Source organism: Vipera berus (assembly GCF_964194415.1).
Source record: "Vipera berus genome assembly, chromosome: 2".
NCBI lineage: Eukaryota > Metazoa > Chordata > Lepidosauria > Squamata > Viperidae > Vipera > Vipera berus.
In genome coordinates, this window is record NC_138203.1 from 9,272,692 (window position 1) to 9,287,953 (window position 15,262).

The 15,262-nt window shown below is 47.4% G+C and overlaps 1 pseudogene across 1 annotated transcript; it reads left to right on the forward strand.

The window, feature by feature from the left end:
- Positions 1–746: 746 nt before the first annotated feature.
- LOC308661417 (NACHT, LRR and PYD domains-containing protein 3-like) lies at positions 747–7,651 on the forward strand (annotated as a pseudogene). Its single transcript, XR_014028822.1, has 4 exons — positions 747–861; positions 3,725–5,149; positions 6,786–6,956; positions 7,231–7,651. The product of XR_014028822.1 is annotated as an NACHT, LRR and PYD domains-containing protein 3-like (transcript).
- Positions 7,652–15,262: the final 7,611 nt, after the last annotated feature.

A 15,262-nucleotide genomic window follows, 5' to 3' on the forward strand; every position in this document is an offset into this window, starting at 1 on the left:
TGCTCGACCCAACCGGGCCTTCCTGCTCCAGCCAACTTTGTCCCTTGTCCCAAGGCACGCCCTTCCCCTCCCTCCTGTGGTCAAAGAAGTCAAGATGGCCGCTCGGCCTTACAGGGGATCCCCAGAGGGCTGAGCGGGTTCCGCGGGCGGGGCTTCGCTCAAGGGGGACCTCTAGGGCCAAGTGGCCTCTTTGCAGGGCTAGGCAAAGGCAACCCATGTTCCACAGCTGGGCCCCTTCGCAGGCAAATGGGCCAAGAGTCCTGGATGCTCCATCTCTCCTCCTCCTCTTCTTCTTCTCCTCCTCCTCCTCTTCTCCTTCTTCTCCTCCTCCTCCCCCTCTCTTCCTCTTCCTCCTCCTCCTCAGCAAACCCCACTCCCTTCTGACCTTGATGATGTTACCTAGTTGGGCCATGAAACGTCTGCAACCCAGCTCAGAGAGCACCCATAGTTCTCCTCCTCCACCACCCCCCTCCCTCCTCCTCCGGGCCCGCCAGAGCTCTGCACATGCTCAAAAACACCCTGCCCTGCAAAGCCAGCTCCCGGGGGACACGAGCAGCGAAGCGGACACCGCTACGCTACGCATCCTCCGGCTCGGGCCGGCCTGGGTCGGAAGGCTCGCCTGCGATCGCATCCCCGGCGCGGGGCGGCTTCCCAGGCGCGTTCACACGACCAGCGGCGGCTCACGTGCAGAGAGGGGGAGCCGGCGCGGGCGGCCAATCAGCGCTCCCCGGGCCCGCCCGCAGCCAATGGCACGCAGGGGCGGGGATCAGCGGCGGCGCCCCCGACCCGGCCCAGCCTGGCCAGGCGAGCCGAGGCGGCGGCGGCGGCGGCGGCTTCCCGAGGCGGCGGCCGGTGGCTCCCGTAAGTAGGCGGGGCGGGGACGCGGAGAGTGGCGAGCGTGCCTCTGAGCCAGTGCAGAGGGCGCGGGGCGGAGGATCGAGCCCTTTCTCGGCCGGAACCCGCACCTGCCGAGCACCGGAGCGGCGGTCTTTCCCGGGGGGGGAGCCTCGCAGATAGACTATCCCTGCTGCTGGAGGCTCGCTCGGCCCCTTCCCGGGGGCGGGGGAGGGGGGAAAGGTGCTGGCTGGGAAGCCTCGGCGTGGAGTGGGGCTCGCATTGCAGTCGCGACTGCGGGAGGGTCCCGGTGCCCTGGCGGGGCACGACTTCTGGACCTCGGGGTGGCCCTCCTGCAAGGTCGAGCCGGGCCGGGACGCTTCGCTTCGGGCCGGAAAGCGAATCGGGGCTCAAAGTTGTGCCAAGTTTCTCAGCTGTTAAAAAAAAGGAAGGAAGGAAGGAAGGAAGGAAGAAAAGGGGGGTTGGTTCCTCTTTGCGCCTAGATCCACTCTGGGATTTCGGGACACCCCCCCCCCAACCCGGGTTGTTTCCTCGGGACCCTTTGGAGAGGGGAGGGGGTCAGCGGCTTCTTCCACAATGCTTCCAGCTGGGATTTCCTCGTGGTCTCCCATCCCTCGCTGGCCTGAGGCTGGGAGAAGGAAGCGAGGTAGGGGTGGCACAGCCCTTCTGATCCCGGCGCCAAGGGGCTCCGCCTGCCCCGGGAACATTTCGGAAATTCTGCCCCAAATCGCATCCTAGAAGGAGTCCCCTGGCAGTACTTCACACATGTGGAAGACTTGCAGGTATCACAGAGATGGCAAAGGGGCCTTTTGAGGCTTTAGGCTTTTCTAGAACTCCTCTTGAAGTTACTAGTCCACAAGCAATCCTCCTACATCTCTCTCTCTCTCTCTCTCTCTCTCTCTCTCTGACACACACACACACACACACACACACAAACACACAAACACACACACACCTCTCTTTTGTTTCCTTAAAGTTACAGGTTGCATTCTGGGTGAGGCGGGCAAAGCAAGAGTCCCGGCTCCCGTCATTTCCTACCCTGATAGCTCTCAAATGTACCCCATATGGTTGTCGTGCGATGGGGGAGGGGATGAACTATCCTTGGTGGATGCCACAAGTGCCACTCTGTGTGTGTGTGTGTCTTTCTGTATGTGTCTTTTGTGAGATCTGCTGGAGCAGCTTAGTAGAAAGTCTGTGCAGTTGTACTGGAAATATAGCTAGTCCCTGACGTAACAATCATTCGTTTAGTGACCATTCAGTCACAACAGCACTGAAGAAAGTGACTTATGACCAGTTTCACGCTTATGACCGTTGCAGCATCCCCGCGCTCACGGGATCAAAATACAGACGCTTGGCGACTGACTCGTACTTATGACGGTTGCAGTGTCCCGGGGGTCATGTGATCCCCATCTGACCAGCAAAGAATGGGGAAGCCAGATTCACTTAAGAATTGTGTTACTAGCTTAACAGCTGCAGTGATTCGCTTAACAACCGTGGCAATAGAGGTCGTAAAAAGGGGCAAAACTCACTTAACGACTGTTATCAGAAATGTTGGGCTCAATTGTGGTCGTAGGTTGAAGACTAGAATTTATTTGCGGGGTTTTCTGGGTTGAGGTGGACCAGAAAACTGGAAGCTCAAGATTAGGACAGCCTTTCCCCTGGAAATAAGCTTCAGAGTTGTTTTCCCAGGTCGTGGGAGGTAGTGAGTTCGAGTTGATCCCGCTTGCAGTGGTACATGCAATTGAAAAATAGCAAATCCTAACTCCAAGAGCCAACCACGTAAAAAAGCATTTTTAAAATTGGTTTCCCATCCTATGCAATCTGGGATCTCTCGATGCCTTACACCTGCAATAAAGTCGAGCATCAAAAGGCCACCACGGTAAGCTAACAAATTTAAAAAATAGATTTATTTCTGAGCCAGCATGGGCCAATGTTTCTCAAACTTGGCAACCTGAAGATGTTTGAACTTCAACTCCCAGAATTCCCTAGCCAACACTGCTTCCCCATTAACTTCGCAAAAGGGGATCACATGACCCCGGGACACCATCATAACCCTGGGGCTGCTACAGTGGTCATGTGAAAAATGGTCATGAACCACTTTTTTCAGTGCCGTTGTAAATTCGAACAGTCGCTAAACAAATGGTCGTAAGTTGATTACTAGCTGTGTTTTTCCGAGATTGGACTTACAAGTCTCTTTTAAACAAACCAACTACCCAGATTATCTGACCTGGTTTTCCCTTTGCCCACCCCCTGTCGAAACAATTTGGACCTTAGCTTAGAAAGTACAGGTAGTCCTCGACTTACAGCCAACTGAGTCCAACACCTCTGTTGTTAAGTGAGACATTTGTCAAGTGAGTTTTGCCCCATTTTACAACCCTCCTTGCCACAGTTGTTAAAATGAATTATTTTGGTTGTTAAGTTAGTGACGCAGTTGTCAGAAAGTCACAAAAGGGGATCACCTGACCCTGGGACAGTACTTATGAATCAGCTGCCAAGCATCTGAATTTTGATCACATGACCATGGGGATGCTGCAATGGTTGTGAAAGTGTGGGAAATGGTCATAAGTCACGGTTCCCAGTGCCGTTATAATTTCAATGGTCACTAAATGAACTGTTGTAAAATTTATTTATTTATTTTTTATTTTAATTCCATTTATATCCCGCCCTTCTCCGAAGACTCAGGGCGGCTTACAAGCTTAGCAGTAGCCTTCATTCTATGTATATGCCTGCTTATTAGGGCTTTCACACACCCCACAAGCGGCATTATTACAAAGTCAGCTTATTGCCCCCAACAATCTGGGTCCTCAGGGGAACCTCTTTTATTTCTGCCACTGAACTACAAATGCTTTCTTTTGATGTGTTTCTTTAGATCGCAAGAAGAAATATAAGAGGCACATCCAACAGGTTTTTCAAAATCTTCCTCAACTGGGCCCACACCCCAATCCAAGAGTGACCCTGCAAGAGACCTATGTAGATCTTCTTCTGAAGAGGAGACCAGATCTGCCCAAAACAGGTCGTGAGATTATGGCTGTGCAGAGAAAGTACTGGGAGATGAAGACCCATCTAGAAGGTGGCCCGAACGTTGATCTGGAGAATTTATTTCATCCAGATCCTGAAGGAGAAAACTCCAAAACTCTTTTGTTGCTTGGACCTTCTGGGGTAGGAAAAACCACAGCCACGTGGAAGTTCATGTTGGACTGGGCATCAGATAAACTATGGCAGACCAAGTTTGATTACGCCTTTTATATCTCTTGCGATGCTCTCCGCTGTGGCACCAAGTTTATGAGTGCAACGGAGATGATCCTCAACAATTGTCCTTCAGGAATGGTATCCATGGAGGATGTTTTGGCCAACCAAGACAACCTCCTCCTCATTGTTGATGGTTTGGAGGACCTGAAGCTCTCTCATGTCCCAATTGATGGGCTGGACAAGGATCCCCATCAAAAGCAAGAGGTGGTGAAGCTGTTGATGGGTCTGCTCAAGAAAAAGATCTTTCCGAAGTGTCACCTCCTGGTGACCACAAGGCCCATGGGTGTACGCTCAATGTTGAAGTATCTGAGATCACCACTCTTGGTGGAGGTTTTTTCAACAAAACCCACAGACCTGTGCTGTCTAGCAAAAGATGGGATGATCCGCGGAACAATGGTCTTCCGTGAAGAAGAGCTAAAGGAACGTGGCTTGGATTACTTGACTTCAGACTCTCCTTCTGCAAATAAGAAAGTTTTCCTCCAAGATGTTCAGGTGGGAACCTTGTACAGGTTCACCCACTTGAGTTTTCAGGAGTTCCTTGCTGCCTTGTTCTACTTGCTGGACACTGAAGAGACCACCAGAACACCTTACCAAGACTTGAGTGAGATATTTGGTGATAAGAAGGAGAACAGCAACAGATACCTCATGTTGATCCATTTTCTCTACGGCTTGTCCAATGTGGAAAGGATGAGTGTCCTTCAAGAATCGTGGTCCTTCAAGATATCCACCACTAAGGTTTGTCCAGAATTGCTAAGGTGGGTGGATCAAGAAGCCAAGGCTCACTCCTTTAGAAGACAGGAGGATCTGCTGGAATTGTGTCATTGTATTTATGAAATGAAGGACACCGTCTTTGCCCAGAGAACAATGAAACATATCCACAATATGGATCTCAGAACATAACTTTTGACCAAGCTGGACTTTGAAGCTTTATAATTTGCCTGTCAGCTGCTGAAACTTTGAATTCAGTTCAGCTCTCTGGCTATGAGTTTAGACCTCAAAGATTCCAACAACTTTTACCAGGATTCTTGAAATCTTCAGAGATCCAGTAAGTAGAAAGAGACCCAAGGAATAGTTGAGTTGGCAATGGGTTCAAAACTTAACATTTGATTGTCCAGGATCCCAATCAATACAGATAGTTCTTCACTTACAACTCGGTTGTTAAGTGAATCTGGTTTCCCCACTGCTTGTCAGAAGGTCGCAAAAGGGATCACACAACATAGCACTGGTCATAGGTATGAACCAACTGCCAAGCATCTGAATTTTGATCACGTGATCATCGAGGATGCAACAAAGGTTGCAACTATGAAGAATGGTCATAAGTCACGTTTTTCAGCGCTGTTGTAACTTTGAATGGTCACTAAATGAACTGTTGTATGTTGAGAACTCTCTGTATTATACCACAAAAACCCTGTAAAAATATGTGGTGTAGTGTTGTTCAACTTTGTGCACTTGAAGATGGGTGGACTTCCAACTCCCAGAATTCTCCAGCCAGCATTCCTCAGCCAGCCAACTCCCAGAATTTCTTATGGCTGGCTGGGGAATTCTGGGAATCGAAGTTTACCCATCTTCAAATTAAGAAATATTGATCCGGTGGGTGATAGAGTATGATGTATGAGAGAATAAAAGAATGACTGAGTTGGAAGGGACCTTGAAGGTCTTCTAGTCCAACCCCCTGCTCAAACAGGAGACCCCGTACCATTTCAGACAAATGGCTGTCCACTCTCTCCTTAAAATCCTCCAGTGTTGGAGCACCCACAACTTCTGAAGGCAAGCTGCTCCACTGGTTGATTGTTCTCTCAGGAAATTTCTTCTTAATTCTGGGTTGCTTCTCTCCTTGATTAGTTTCCATCTGTTGCTTCTTGTCTTTTGGTGCTTTGGAGAATAGGGTGACCCCTCCTCTTCTTTGAAGGCAAGGCTACACTCAGAATCACAGGGCTGGAAGGGAACTTGGAGATCTTCTAGTCCAACCCCCTGCTCAGGCAGGAGACCCTACCATTTCAGATAAATGGTTGACCAATTTCTTTTTTAAAACCTCCATTGATTGAGCATGCACAACTTCTAGTGCTGTGGTGGCGAACCTATGGCACGCGTGCCACAGCTGGCACGCAGAGCCCTCTCTGTGGGCACGCATGCCATCGCCCTAGTCCTAGGCCTTCAGCTGGGTTTTATAAAACCTTTTCGCTTTAGACCTCTGCTGCCGTGTGCAAAAAAAAAAGGTTCAGTCAATCAATCAATCAATTTCAACTTCTTGCGGGGAAAAAAAGATCTCGCAAAGTTGGAATTGATTGAACTTTTTAGTCCCACCCAGTCTGCCATTACCACCACAGCCATGCCCATCCAATTGGCCACGCCTATCCAATGGGCCATGCCCATCCAATGGGCCACGCCCATCCAATGGGCCACGCCCATCCAATGGGCCACGCCCACCCGGCACCCGACAATAACATAAATGGGCTTTGGGTTGCAGTTTGGGCACTCAGTCTCTAAAAGGTTCGCCATCACTGTTCTAGTGGTAAGTCATTCCGCTGGTTAACTGTTCTCACTGTTAGGAAGTTCATCCTTAGTTCTAACTATCTTCTCTCCTTGATTAGTTTCCATCTGTTGCTTCTAGTTCTGCCTGCAGATTGTGTGTCTACCAATTTCCTCCATAATTATGTTTATGTGCCTCCTGATTTCCACAGGTTGAACCACTGTGGCCTCTCCCCCACTGCCTGCAAAGACTTGACACCCATCGCAATGACCAACACAAGGCTGACCAGTCTGGACTTGGGTGAGAATCCCCTGGAGGAGGCAGGGGTCTCCTACTTGTGTGAATGGCTTCTTCAGCCCACCTGCCAACTTCAAAGTCTCAGGTGAGCAGCCTGGGATGGTATAAAGCGGGGGTCTTCAAACTTGGCCCTTTTGTGACTTGTGGACTTCAACTCCCAGAATTCCTCAGCCAGGCATGCTGGCTCAGGAATTCTGGGAGTTGAAGTCCACAAGTCATAAAAGGGCCAAGTTTGAAGACCCCTGGTACAAGGACTTGGGCAAAGGGTGGAGTAGACCTCCAGGATCCCTTCAAGCACTAGGATTATATGATTCTATAACCCCGGTACAAATCCCCCCCCCATTCTCTGTCTCCTACAGGCTGTACTCCTGCAACCTCACGGCCGCCATCTGCCAGCTCCTTTCACAGGTCCTGGAATCCAGACATTCTCTTCTGGAGCTCAATCTGGGGGCGAACCCCCTGGGTGATGGGGGAGCAAAGCTGCTGTGCCAAGGGCTGAAGCACCCCTCTTCTGGGCTGCAGAGACTCATCTAAGTGGGGTGAGGGATTTCCTGATCTGAGCCCCTGGTTTTCCCCACAGCGTTTGGAGCCGGTTGGCAGCTGGGCACGGGGAGGCCAGTTTACACCCCACCTCCAAATTTCTCCTTCAGCCACCACCAAGAGCAGCAGAGGGAGTAGGGAAGTGACCAGGACATTCTTCTCCCAGGAAATTTCTCAAGCTTGTTTCAGAAGGAAAAGGTTCATTCCAGAGCAGAAACGGAAATGAAAAGAAAAAAAAAGCATCCTGAATTTTAATTCTGAAAATGAAAAGAAATTTATTAGAAGATTAAAAGGTTGGGGGAAGATTTGCCTCCTGGTTGGATCCCCTGAGCAAATGGCAAAGTCACTGGGTGACTTTGGGCCAATCGCCAGGAGACAGTGAGTTCTAGTCCCACCTTACCCATGTTGAAGGAAAAGTCTTCAATGTGGTTCAGTCCAAGCCGGGAATAAACAACATGGCGACTGCTTTAGAAAGAAGGTTGCAGTTTATTGAAGAGGAGAGCCAGACAGGAAGATGGCTCTGGCAGAAAAGAGAAAAAAGGGGTGAGCACATGTAGGGAGTGGGTTTTTATACCCTGTGGAGCCTTTTGTTTGGAGTTGTTTCCTGTTCCTGTTTTGAGGCTTTGCATTTCCTGTGTCATGTATTTTGACCTGTGTCCCTTTGGCCTCTGTGAGTTAATCCTATTATGTCCTGTCTTAGAGTTTGGGTGGGGTATGTAGATTTTAGGTGTCTTTGTCTTCCTAATCTTCTAGCTCCAACCTTCCTGAATGGCTTACACCTGCATTTCTACAGAGCTGGTTTCTGCTTGGGGGAGGGAGACTTGAGGCTATTAAGAAAAAAACTGGGCATTCTTTTCTGCCTCTTTAAGATCCTTTGAGGAAATATATTTTTTCTGCCCTTTTAATATTTCCTTCTCTGGGGGGCTTACTTCCCACACCCATGAAAGCCGGTTGGGTGATTTTGGGCCAATCAGCAGGAGATTGAGACTTCTAGCCCACCTTAAGCATGACAGGCAGCTGGGTAACTTTAGACCAGTCACCAGGAGATGGCGAGTTCTAGTCCTGCCTTGGGCACAAGAGCCAGCTGGATGACTTTGGGAAAATAGGAGGAGGAAGGTATGTTGCATATGCTCACTGCCTTATTTGTAAAATTAATAAAGGTGAGAAGCAAAACTAAATAACTATTTTTAATCAAATTTATATGCTGCCCATCGCACTGTCCAAGATGACTCTGGGCAGCTTACAATATTTGCATCCTGCACACGCCCTCTGGCAATGCCTTCATCCTTGGTCCTTCGCTGCTGTCTCAACTAGACTTATAATAACCATCCTACAGAGCATGTAGCTGGTTGTGTGAATGTCACAGTTGTGCTTCTTGGAGACCTTTGCATGAGTCGGAAGTAGGAAAACACCCAAACAGGCACCCTTGCCCTCAGATATCACCAGCAATTCCCTTCTTTCTGTTTGCAGTGGGGAAAGTGGCAAAAAAAAAAACGATCATGCGATCACGGTGTGTTTGGTAACCAGCCATAAATACAAGCTGATTGCCAGAGCACTCAGCAGAATAACAGAGTTGGAAGGGACCTTAGAGGTCTTCTACTCCAACCCACTGCTCAAGCAGGAGATCTTATACCATTCCAGACAAATGACTGTCCAGTCTTTTCTTGAAAGCTTCGAGTGATGGAGCACCCACAACTTCTGAAGGCAAGCCCTTCCACTGATTAATTCATAACAGACTTGGAAGGGACCTTGGAGGTCTTCTAGTCCAACCCCTGTTGAGGCAGGAAACTCTATACCAGGGGTGTCTAACTGCCAGCCCGCGGGCTGGTTTCATCATACAGAAACCGCGCCCACCCCACTGTCAGCAATGGAAAAAAGATCACGATACGTCGCGACACATTGTGTGATGTGGCGAGTCTGACACCCCTGCTCTATACCATTTCAGACAAGTGGCTTGTCAAGGGAATTATAATTTAGCAGCTGACCAGCAGAAGTGTTATATAGAGTGAGGCAGCAGAGTATTTGGGGGTAGTATCCCTTTAAGAGACTGTGTCTGAGGAGAATTGCAGTTGGAATCTTGAGTGGTTTGTATATAACAGGAGTTAGGCCACCTTGGCTCTTTTATGACTCGTGAACTTCAACTCCCAGAATTCCTGAGCCAGCATGGCTCAGCTTGGAAACCTTTCCCTTTCCCCTCAGCATAGCTGGCTCAGGAATTCTGGGAGTTGAAGTCCATGAGTCATAAAAAAGCCAAGGTTGTCCACCCCTGGATAACTATCTTGTATTCTGTTTGCTCCCTGAATGTTGTTGTTTCATGTTATATATCACACCACAATTCTTTGAACAAACCACTGTCAGATATTTGTGCTCCCGTGTTATCACAAGAAGAAAATGAGAAAAAGGCTGTGATAATTTACATTTTAAACAACATGGTTATCCAATCTCTTCTTGAAAACCTCCAGTGATGGAGCACCCACAACTTCTGGTGGCAAGCCATTCCACTGGTTAATTGTTCTGTCAGGATATTTCTCTTTAGTTCCAGGCTGCTTCTCTCCTTGATAAGTTTCCATCCGTTGCTCCTTGTCCTGCCTTCAGGTGCTTTGGAAAATAGCTTGACTAAGATCACAATCTGGGTTTCTGGAATGGCTGGAACTCTGAGGGCCACTCCTAACCACCATCCATTCAGCACCATCCTAACTTGGGACCGTCGCTGAACAAATGTTTGTAGGTTGAGAACCAGAACAGGCAGTCCACAACTTATGACAACAAAATTTCTGTTGCTAAGTGAGACATTTGTCAAGTGAATTTTGCCTGATTTTACGACTTCTCGTGCATTATTTGTTAAGCAGTTGTTAAGTTAGGAACATGGTGGTTAAGCGAATCTGGGGTCACAGGTGTCCTTGTCTTTCTTCTCTTGCAGTTTACACTCCTGTGGCATGACAGCCCTTGCCTGTGAAAACCTGGCCTCTATTTTGGAGACTAGCCAGACCCTCTTGGAGCTGAACCTGGGCGATAACAGCCTGGGAGATAAAGGAATCAGGCAGCTGTGCCAGAAGTTGATACAAAGGCGCTGCAAGCTTCAAAAGTTGACGTAAGTGTACAGTTTGTCCAGGGACCTGGGAAAATAGTTTGACACACACACACACCCCTCGTCTTTGTAGCGGCCCCTCAAATATTGGAATATTGCTATCCATATGATAAATAATAAACAATTATAAAAAATAATAGAGCTGGAAGGGGCTCCCAAGGTCCCTTCCAACTCTGTTATCATTGGGAATGGTACATTTAGCTTGTCTTTCTTTTATTTTCTTTTTTTGAGTGGATCTTGGTCAACGACCAAAATAAAGTCCTTTGAGCTTTGAGTGGGAACAGAGGCGACATCCTTGCCATCTTAAGTTGACTCTCATCTTCCAGCCCAGATTCGTTGAATTTTCCAGTCTGCCAAAAGATGCTATGAAAAATAAAGATGATTTAATCTCTGCATAATGTTTTGTCAGGAGGTCTCCCAACCACCTGGCCGGTGGGCAACACCCATATCAGCTTCCAAAACAAGGCCCTGTGGCTCATGAATTTACGCCAGAATTTGCTCAAAAGGCTGACCTCTTTCGACATATCTCTCAGCAGAATAGATAAGATAACCTTTATTGTCATTTTTGTTACTGTGGGCATAATGGCACACATCAAAAATGAAAATTAGTTGCCCGCTCTCAAAGTCAAACACATACATGACACACACCTAAACCATACTATACACAACATATGTATAGACCCACACCCCTACATATACAGAACAATAAAATATTAAATACTGCCCATCTTGAATATATAACGGAAGGAGGAAGCTTGAGAGTTCACAAGGTTAATGCTGTACGGAATGAAACTATGGCTGAATCTGGATGTTCTACTGCGGATACCACAAAGTCTCCTCCTAGAAGGTAACAAGGAAAACAGGTCGCGAAGAGGATGAGTACTATCCCAGATAATCTTACGGGCCGTGCTCAAACAACGCTTCTGTGCTATGTCCTGGATGGGAGGGAGGGAACTGCCAATGATCTTTTCGGCCATCCTCACCACTCTCTGCACCGCCTTCCTGTCTGAAGCAGGGATGCTTCCAAACCAGACTGTGATGCTGCATGAAAGGATGCTCTCGATCGTTCCCCCTGTAGAAAGTGGTCAGAACAGGGGAAGGAAGATGAGCAACAGAGTGACAGAATAACAGAACAGAAACAGACTAACAGAGTTGGAAGGGACCTTGGAGCTCTTCTAGTCTAACCCTCTCCTCAGAAATAAACCCTATGCCATTTCCAGACAAATGGCTGTCCAATCTCTTTTTGAAAACCTCGAGTGATGGAGCACTCATAACTTTTGGAGGCAAGTTGTTCCACTGATTAATTGTTCTAACTGTCAAGAAATTCCTCCTTAGTTCTATGTTGCTTCTCTCCTTGATTAGTTTCCTTCCATTGCTTCTGCCTTCAGGTGCTTTGGAGAATAGCTTGACCCCCAACTCCCTGAAGAGCTGCTGATGAGCAGAGATTTGCAAGCCAATTGGTGTTCTTGAGAGTGTCCCAATTCTGATGCTTTGCTTTGTTTCTCCTCCTTCCAGACTTACCATGAAATCGTTAAACCAAAACACGAAGTGGAAATTGCAGGCAGTTTGTGCGAAGAATCCTGGCTTAGTTCTGACTTCCTACTATCCTCCGGATTTCCCCCGCTTCCCAGGTGATGAAGAGTAAAGGTGGAGTTCACACCTGCTTTCCTTGGGCCCCTCAAGGATTGGAAGGTTGGTGCGATGGATAATAGATCTGGAAACCTTCAAAGGCCAGCTCAGCTCAGCTCAGCTTTTGCATTACCTGTTGCATCGCAGTCATACATCTGATTCACATGCCTGGCTATGAGGCTTATGGTAGCCCTCTGGACTTAGAGCAAGTGGGACTTGGCCATGTGGAAGATCTTTTCAACTGGGATCCCCATAATCCCCAACTAGCATGTCAGAAGAATATCCTGCTCCGGTTTGAGCCAGTATTTGCATAAGAATGACACCGGAGTCACTGCTTGAAGAAGAAGTAGTATATTCAACAAAGATGACTGGAGGCCTGAAGTTAAAACATATGAAGAAAAAGTTGTGGGAATTGGGTATGCCTAGATTAATGAAAAGAAGGACCTGGAGCAACATGATAGTAGTATTCCAGTGTTTGAGAGGTTGCCACAAAGATGAGGGGTTCAACCTATTCCCCAACGCACCAGAAGGCAACACAAAACCAATGGATGGAAACCAATCAAGGAGAGATTCAACCTAGAACTAAAGAGGAATTTCTTGACAGTGAGAACAATTAATCAGTGGAACGACTTGCCTCCAGAAGTTCTGGTTACTCCACCACTGGAGGTTTTCAAGAAAAGATTGGGCAGCCATTTGTCCTGAATAGTATAGGGCAGTGATGGCGAACCTTTTAGAGACCAAGTGCCCAAACTGCAACCCAAAACCCACTTATTTATCGCAAAGTGCCAACACGGCAATTTAATCGGAATACTGAGGTTTTCGTTTATAAAAAAAACAACTCATACATTAATATCTTTCGTCTTAAAAGAAAAAACACAATAACAAAGCTTTCAATTCAAACAACTTCTTACTGGAAGGTAAAGGTTTGCCTTTGGCATGCTTTTGTACAATTAATGTGATTTTTGCTGTTGTATGCATGCTGATAATTTGTCTAACCTTGGCTTATACTTTGTAAGTTTGAGAGCAACACGTGCAGCACTCAGGTCATTTGTTAATCTGTTTCTAGTGTCAGATTTGATATAATTCAAAGCTAAAAACAGTGTGCTTTCTCCAGAGGCTTGTTTTGGCTAGGAAGGGGCTTGAGAAATGGCTTTTTCCTGCAAAAACTTAGCCAAAGAGTGAGGTGCGCATGCTCACAGAGAGGGCTCCGAGTGCCGCCTCTGGCAACCGTGCCATAGGTTCGCCACCACTGGTATAGGGTTTCCTGCTTGAGTAGGGGATTGGACTAGAAGACCCCCAAGGTCCTTTCCAATTCTATTGTTCTGTTTTTCAAGAGCATAGAAACAGCCCTTGGAGTAGCTACAATTTTGGATATACAGGCTGGTAATACTTATAAGAAAGATGGTCCATTGTGAGGTGTGCGCGAATATGCCCTTTGTAATGTTTAATTTGGTGGACATGCAGTTCCAGTAGGGATGGCCTTATCTTATTTTGCTGAGTGTGTAGATCTTTTCTTTGGCAGGTGTCTATGTGCTGATTCTGGAATGCCACATCTATATGCTCAGGGAAGTTTGTATTATAAGGGATTTTCCCTGTTTGCTATTATTTGCTTGATTTAATCAATTTCAGCCTGGCTGTCAATTATCGCCTAAACTAGTTGAAGAGTATTTGCAACCTTATATTGTTTTTGCAATATAGTTTCTGAGGAGACAGTATTCTCTGAGCTTGATTGTTTTCTTGCAGATGTTTCACAACCCAGACTAGGACTACTAGGACTGATGATGTTAACTAGTTGGGTCATGAAACATCTGCAAGAAAACAACCCACTTCAGAGAGCATCAAAGACTCCTCCTCCTCCTCCTCCTCCTCCTCCCTCTCCCTTCTAGCACTGATAATGTTACCTAGTTGGGTCCTGAAATGTCTGCAAGAAAACAACCCATTTCAGAGAGTACCAAAGACCCCACATTCCTCCTCCTCTTCCTCCTCCTCCCTTCTAGCACTGATTATGTTACCTAGTTGGGTCCTGAAATGTCTGCAAGAAAACAACCAAGCTTGGAGAGCACCAAGGACCCTACACTTCAACTCTGAGCTACAATATTCTCCTTTATTAATATTTATTAACATACTGTCTTCTGGCTACAGGCACGTATATGATTAACGAAGTTCACAGGGAGTGCATGAATAAAATTACTTAAATTGTAAAATTATTTCAACAAGCATAAAGAGCTTCAGGGGGGGATGACCAGAATTTTGAACTGGACTGGGATGCTGACCAGCAACCAAATTGGTCCTACTCATGACTTGCAGGATTGTTGTATAGGTAGTCCTCGACTTACAACCACAACTGAGCATCCCAGGGTCAGGTGAGCCCCATTTGCAACCTTCCCAGCTGGCTTCGAACAAGCAAAGTCAAGGGGGAGAAGCCGATTCGTTTAACGATCACATGATTCCCTTAACAACCGCAATGGTTTACTTGACCATTGGGTGCAGCTTCCTTAACCACTAACTTGCTTAGCAACTAAATTCTGGACCCAGTTGTGGTCATAAATCGAGGACTTAGCCAGCAGTAAAAAAATGACCCCTCCTCTTTGAGGAGCACATGAGTGACCAGTCTGTGGTGCTTCATCCCTCCAGGCTTTCAAGAAGAGAGTGGACAGCCAGTTGCCCAGAATGGTATAAGGTCTTCTGCTTGAGCAGGGGATTGGACTACAGCAGTAGTGTCAAGACTGATTCGCCCTTTTACCCTCCCTTATAGCTTTACAGTGGGATGGGATGCAGAACTGGGAGGAGTGGTTTCTAGGCAACCGAGGCTTCTGAGAACCAAGGTCACTAATGCAGGTGCTCAGCAGGGAAGTGGACTGTTTCCATAATAAGAACAAATGAAGGTTTATTGGTGAAAAGGTACTGCAGAATAGAGCCAATTTACTTAACAGTCCCCAATTTTTGTCCCTGCACCCCACCATATTTCCCAGTTCTCCCGGTTTTGGAAAGTTCCTGGCTTTTCTTCCAGAAGCAGAGCTTTCCTTTTAGGATGTTCCTGCAGAGATGGAGCTTCCCCTGCAGGATGCTGGTGAGGGTGGAGCTCTGCTTGTCCACAGAAGTGGATGATGCTGATCTCCCTCCCTGTCCTCCTG